This window comes from Cervus canadensis, chromosome 2, assembly GCF_019320065.1.
Source record: "Cervus canadensis isolate Bull #8, Minnesota chromosome 2, ASM1932006v1, whole genome shotgun sequence".
NCBI lineage: Eukaryota > Metazoa > Chordata > Mammalia > Artiodactyla > Cervidae > Cervus > Cervus canadensis.
The window spans coordinates 17044148-17051348 of record NC_057387.1 but is presented as its reverse complement, the minus strand read 5'-3'; the positions used below and the strand labels follow the sequence as shown (position 1 = coordinate 17051348).

Genomic DNA, 7201 nt, shown 5'->3' with positions numbered 1-7201 from the left:
ACCAGCATCCTGGTCACAAGGCCAGTCCACCACGGCCCACAGGACACCTGACCCTGGTGACATAAACTCTTAAATTGGACCTGGTATCTGGTAACCCAGTATCCTTCTTTGCTGTCCTTACAATAGTGGTCAAATTTGTGACCTCCTTGTTCCCTAAAAAGGAGATTTGTCCATGCTTGTCTCTGTGGGGTACTTAGAGGGTTGGCTCTGAGGCATTTCTCATCACCCAGGGATTATATAACAAAGATTGTTATGAACATAAAGAGGAGTTGAACATAACAGGGCTGTAGATGCATGAAGGTGGCCCCCTTGAGCCCCAACAGCATAGATATGTATTCACACTGGTTACTGCAAAAACCTCAAAGTTCTGCAAAGACCTCAGGGCTAGAAACTGAATCATAGAGGGCTTGTTTCTCACAGTGAGGCGGCATCTGTGCATCTTGTAAATAGTTGCCTAAATCATTTTCCTAAGGTGCTGCTTCTGATCCCTCCACACTGAGCATCATTGTATGGTAGGCACTGGGGGGTTGACGTGCCTGAGTGCCGGCCTCCTCTCAGGAGAACACACTCTGCTGAGGCCCCACCCCTGGGAGCCAAAGCCAACCGACTGCTCCAGGTTCTGCAAGTCACCCAGAAGTGAGAGGACACCCAGGAAGGAAAGCGGGAAGAGGGACTAACCCATGCACCAGATACTGCTGGGCACTTTCATGAACGGTGACATTTGAATTGAGCTTTTAAAGAAGAGACGATTTCAAAAGGTAAGTGCTTTTCAGATAGAACAACAATAGGAATGAACAAGGAGTGGGGACACTTGGGGCTTGTTTGGAAACCAGTGAAGTGGCTGAGGTGGCTAGAACATAGGTTGCTTGCTGGCTGGGGGGCAGCCCCATTGCCCACAGTCTCCCAGATATTTATCTTGTCAGCCTTCACGTGTCTGAGGTACCTGAGTCCAGTCACACAATTTAACAGCTGATATATTGTTTCCAAGATATTTCTATAAAGGGCTCCATGTTAAAAGAAAATCTGGTTAGTTGTTAAATCATACTTGTATCTCACTTTTGTAGAACTGTGAGGTCTTAGAGATGAAAGGGATGAACACAGTCATCTAGTCCAGTCCCTGGCAGGATGTAGAAGCTTCCTTGTCAGTGGTTCTCAAAATTGAGTGTGTATCAGAATCACCTGCATGGTTTGGTAAAATACACATGTCTGGGCCCAGCCGCAAAGTTTCTGATTCAGTAGGGTTGCGGTGGAGTCCAAGGATCTGGGCTCCTAATAAGTTCCCAGGTGCTGCTGTTGCTGTAATTCCTGACAACTGTGTTATTTAATACTTCTTGAATCCTCAGCTTTCATCTCTAGTTGTGTGTGGCTCATGACCACTCACAGCACCCACCTACTATTCTTTGTTGAACCCTCCAATTGTTTGAAAATTCTCCCTTCTGTTGCCTTCAGAACTGCCTTCCTTTTACTTCCACCCAACAATTGCTCCTAATTCTGCTGAAAATGCCACACAGAACATGTCTGTGGATGGTGGTTGAGTCACAGGCCTCCTTACTCTCCCACTAGGTATGTGACCTTGGGCAAGTCTCTCAGCTTTTCTGAATTTTCCTGACCTGTAGAATGGAAGTAATAGGTTTCTAAAATATCTAAATAAGATGTTTAGAGTAAATGAGAAAATTTGTATAAAATAATTAGCTTGTTTTTTGGCACATAGTAAGTACTCAACAAATGCTGAGTTTTAGCATTACCCGGATTTCCTTCTCCATGTGTGTGTGCGCTCAGTCTCTCAGTCATGTCTGACTCTTTGTGACCCGATAGACTGTAGCCCACCAGGCACCTCTGTCCATGGGGATTCTCCAGGCAAGAATACTGGAGTGGATTGCCATTTCCTTCTGCAAGGTATCTTCCCAACCCAGGGATTGAACCCAGGTCTCCCACATTGCAGGTGGATTCTTTACTGTCTGAGCCACCAGGGAAACCCTTCTCTATGTGGGATCTCATCAAATCACTGAAGAAAGTTAATCATTTTAGCTCACATTTCTGCTTTCTGGGGCAAATATCCTTTGTTTCTTCACCTATTCCTTATGGCACAGAGTCAATATTTCCTCCGTTTTTGTTACTCTCCTCCAAACAGTCTGGTTTGTAAAGTTCCCTTGTCAAGTGTGCATGGGGCTCAGACCTGTCACTGGCCTCAGCATAGTTGGAGCCTAGTATACTCACTGCCGCCAAAGATCACTTTAGCTTTTATGGCTAATTGCCACATTTCACTTGACCCCATCAGACTTTTTGGCAATGAAATGCCTGAGGCCACATCTGCACATAAGGAAAAATTTGTTATTCTGTCACATTTCCCCTTGAAGCTCCCCTGGCTGCCTCCACGTGGGGCTCTTACTGTGTGTGGGGTGTTGGCTAGGGAGATCACTCTGATCCTAGGTCTGACCTGGGGCTTACACTTGCTTTGTGACTGCTGTGAGAGCAACCTGGGCAACAGGCCATGTGAAGAAGCAGTCAGAGGCTGACAGAGAAAAGGGATCTACTTCTTTTCTCTGTCTTGGCCTCTGCCTCTCCTGGCTCCTTGGGCCTGGTGGGAGACCCGGCATCTCCCCTGGGGAAGGGTGAACTGACCCCTTTGGTACAGCCAATAGTTTTCTGGAAGGAAACCAAACTTCAGGGCCAGAGGGCATTTAGAGCAAAGCTGTGTAGGCATTTCAGTCCCCACCCCCTGCCTCTGTATCTACTGGCCTCTTGCCCAGAGTCCTTGGTAACATCATGAGGAGAGAGTCAGGGCTGTTTTTTATGGGGATGGCGTGGCAGCTTCGGGGGTGTAGGTATTAGGATGACAAGGCAGGCTCTGGGAGCAATGCCTCTCACAGTTTCAATCCTAATTTCCAGTCTGTAGTGAATGGCTTACTGGGAATAATGTCCTCAAGTTTTAAACTGAAGGCAGAAAAAATCTGTCTGCCTAAGTCACTGGTGTTCAGGAGAGTGTCTTACCTCTTCCTGGTCACAGAGGACACCAGTTCCTTTGCAGCCAGGCCTCCCTCCTGCAGAACTGCTGGCTCGGCAGCCTGAACACCGCCACCTGCTCCACATGCTGAGCCATATGGCGATGTACCAGGTCTTTTCAGGATACAGCAGCCTGGTGGCAGAAATGGCTGCAGTCACAGCTCACTGTCACCACAAAGCCACACTGTGCTGTGTGAGCAAATAGGAAGATGGCTCCTTTCTGCAGTTCACTGCCTCCTAGACAGCAAAGTCACACAGCACGTGGCTTTGAAGCTGCAGATCCCCATCTTTCTCTGCTTATGACCTTTTGACAGCTGCCCCTCAAGAGGCAGGTGTGAGTCCCAGTCCTGAGCTCTGTTGTAAGGCTGCTGCCGAGCTCTGTCTCTGGCCAAAGGAGTCGAGGAAACTAGCCTCCTGCGTTTTGTGACATCTGCACTTCTTCAGCCTTCCTACAGCCCCTAGGAATCCCAGGCCTCCTGATGCCCAAGTCTTTGAGTCAGGGACTTAACATTTTGTCCTTCAGAAGATTTCCAGGCTGATCTAGGGGAAAGGAAAACAATACTGTTTAGCAAGGGATTCACTGCTGAGGGTAGGATTTCAGCACTCCTGTAGCTGGGGGCATAAAAACTGTATACCACCTTATGGCATATCAGATGGGATCATCTTTAATCTGACTGGGGCTTCTGAGAAGAGGTACTTTCTTCAGTGGATAACGCAGGTGAGTATTGTATGTGCGTGTGTGTTTCCGACATGTTAGAATTCTAAGCAATGGGGAAAAACAGCATGCACACGACTTAGTTGGTTCTCTTAATTAGAGCGTCAAGGAGTCCTGAGACCATCCTGAAGGAGGCAGTACTTTGAGGCAGGGGTGTCTTTTAAATCATGCCATAGACTTGGGTCCATTAATCTGTTCCTTGTCTTAATTCTCTCTCACTGGCCTTTCACTCCTGAATGGGATGGTCCTCAGTCTCCCTGTGAAGGCTGGAGTCAGGCTGAGGCTGTGGCCTTGAAGTCCCTGGCACCTTCCTTGTTTTCCTGTCCCTAAGCTTGTCCCTTTGGGGCCCCAGAGAAGCTGGCTCTTTTAGACAGAATTGAAACTTCCCAAGGACCACTGATCCTCCATTTCTGTGTCTTTCAGAAATAGGTAAGGATAGACCCTAATCGGTATTCCAAGAGTGCCCAGACTTTGATACATTCAGGAAGGGAGGACATGGCCTGTTCTTGCTCTGCACCTCAGTTTCCTGCCCCCGCCTCCACCAGTGGAAAAGTACTGTGTATTCTGACCCCTCAGCTGGGAAAAGGAAGAGGGAGGGAATAACTACTAAAGTATCCTTTGTAGCCAACTTGCAAGTATTAATAAGTCACAGCTCTCTCGGGGTCCTCAGACCTGCCTTGACCTGCTACCTGGTTGCTGAAAAAACACTAGGAAGTTTAACTCAGCAATCATGTGGGGCCACAGCGTGTAAACCAGCTGAGGACCATGACTTTGCCCTTCCTCCTGCCCATTGCCTGGTACTGCTGTAAAACATTTATCTCAATTCTGTATCTGGACCCTGGCCTAATAAATTCCTCCAAAGGTATGCAGACTAAACAGAATGTCTCTTCAGGTGTTGGATGAGGCCAGAATAATCTAGGGAATAACAGAGAAGACTGTCATAAACATTGACTCAGTCAGGGGCAGAAAACTGCTGGACCTTAAAATATCAGGCTCCGGGTAAGTTAATGAGCTACTAAAAAGACAAGGATAATCAGGTCTGAAGTTGGGGTAAAAATATGAACATATCACAGATATATCTGAAATGTAAAGGGTGGAGGCTAGAATCTTGTACTAAACCAGGCAGACTGGTGTAGTAGAAGGACATTGGCCTTGGATTTACTTTTTATTGAACTATAGTTGATTTGCAATATTAGTTTCAGGTATACAATATAGTGATTCAATATGTTTTTAGATTATATGCCATTTAAAGTTATTGAAAAATAATGGCTATATTTCCCTGTGCTGTACAATATATTCTTATTGCTTACCTATTTTATACATAGTACTTTTTTTCTTATACACAGTACTTTTTAACTTTTAATCCCATACCCTGCTTTGCCCCTCCCCCCTTTCCTCTCCCACCTGTAACCACTAGTTACAGTTTGTTTCTATATCTGTGAGTCTGTTTCTGTTTTATTATATTTATTTGTTTGTTTTAATGTTTAGATTCCACATATAAGTGATAACACACACAATTTGTCTCTCTCTGTCTGACTTATTCCACTAAGCATAATGCTTTCTAGGTCCATCTACACTGTTGCAAATGGCAGAATTTCATTCATTTTTATGGCTAGTATTCCATTTTATATACCACATTTTCTTCATTTATTCATCTGTTGGTGGATACTTAAGTTGATTCCATATCCTGGTTATTATAAACAATGCTGTAAGGAACATTGGGGTACATGAATTTTTCAAATTAATGTTTTCATTTTTTCCAAATGTATGCCTAACAGTAGAATTGCTGTATCATATGGTAGTTCTATTTTTAGTTTTTTGAGAAATTGCCTATTGTTCTCCATAGTGGCTGCACCAGTTTACATTCCTACCAACAGTTGAAGGGTCTCCTTTCTTAACACCTTTTCCAGCATTTATTATTTGTAGAATTTCTGATGATAATCATTTTAACAGGTGTGAGGTGGGATTTCATTATTATTTTGATTTACATTTCTCTGATAATTAGTGTTGAGTATGTTTTCATATGCCTGTTGGCCATCCATATTTCTTCTTTTTTCAAAGATGTCTATTCAGGTCTTTCGCCCTTTTTTTTTCCATTTATTTTTATTAGTTGGAGGCTAATTACTTTACAATATTGTAGTGGTTTTTGCCATACATTGACATGAATAAGCCATGGATTTACATGTGTTCCCCATCCTGATCCCCCCTCCCACCTCCCTCCATTTTTGCCCATTTTTGAATCAGGTTGTTTATTTTGATATTGAATTGTATGAGTTGTTTATCTATTTTGGGTATTAATCCCTTATCAGTCATATCATTTGCAAATACTTTCTTCCATTCAACAGATTATTTTTTCATTCTGTTGATAGTTTCCTTTACTGTGCAAAGCTTTTAAGCTTTATTAGGTCTAATTTTTAAAAATTTTTTCTTTTCTTTTACTTTAGGAGATAGATCAAAAAAATATTCCTACAATTTATGTCAAAGAGTATTCAGCCTATGTTATCTTCTACAAGTTTTATGGTTTTATGGTTTCGGGTCTTACAATTAGGCCTTTAGTTCATTTTGAGTTTATTTTTATATAAGGTATGAGAAAATGTTATAATCTCATTCTTGTGCATGTAGCGCTCCAGTTTTCCTAGCACTGCGTATTGTGGAGACTGTCTCTTCCTCACTGTGTGTCCTAGATTAACTGCCTTCGTGTGTGGACTTATTCCTGGGCTCTCTGCTCTGCTCCAGTGTGTGTCTTGTGCTGGTACCATACTGTTTTGATTACTGTGGCTTTGTAGTACAGTCTATAGTCTGAAGTTAGGGAGTGATACTTTCAGCTTTGTTCTTTTTCCTCAAGATTGCTTTGGCAATTCAGGATACTTTGTGGTTCTGTATAGATTTTAGGATTATTTGTTCTAGTTCTGTGAAAAAGGTCATGGGTATTTTGATATGGATTGCATTAAATGTGTAGATTACTTTGGGTAGTATGGACATTTCAACAATATTAATTCTTCCAATACAAAAGCATGAGATAACTTTCTATTTATTTGTATCATTAATTTCCTTCATCAGTGTTTTGTAGTTTCCAGTTATTTCACCTTCTTCATTAAGTTTACTCCTTGGTACTTTATTCTTTTTGATGCAATTTTGAACAAGATTGTTTTCTTATTTTCTCTTTTGGATAGTTCATTATTAGTGTATAGAAAAAATAGCAAATTTCTATATATTTACCTTGTATCCTGTAACTTTACTGAATTCATTTATTAGTTCTAACAACTTTCTGTGGAGACTTTAGGGTTTTCTAGTGTCATTTGTTGTCATTGTTGTTCAGTCTCTCAGTCGTGTACCACTCTTTGCAACCCCATGGACTGTAGCACGCCAGGTTTCCCTGTCCTTTGCTATCTCCTGGAGTTTGCTCAAACTTATGTCCATTGAGTCAATGATGCCATCCAAATGTCTCATCCTCTGTCACCCCCTTCTCCTCCTGCCCTCAAT

The 7201-nt window shown here is 42.8% G+C and overlaps 1 protein-coding gene across 1 annotated transcript in view; it reads left to right on the top strand.

Moving 5' to 3' along the window:
- The first annotated feature begins 463 nt into the window (after nucleotides 1–463).
- Nucleotides 464–7201, top strand: part of PDZK1 (PDZ domain containing 1) — a 53382-nt gene continuing 46644 nt past the window's right edge. Inside the window, exon 1 of the mRNA XM_043456750.1 lies at nucleotides 464–758. The gene's annotated coding sequence lies outside the window, so the exon portion shown is untranslated. The remainder of the gene's footprint in view (nucleotides 759–7201) is intronic.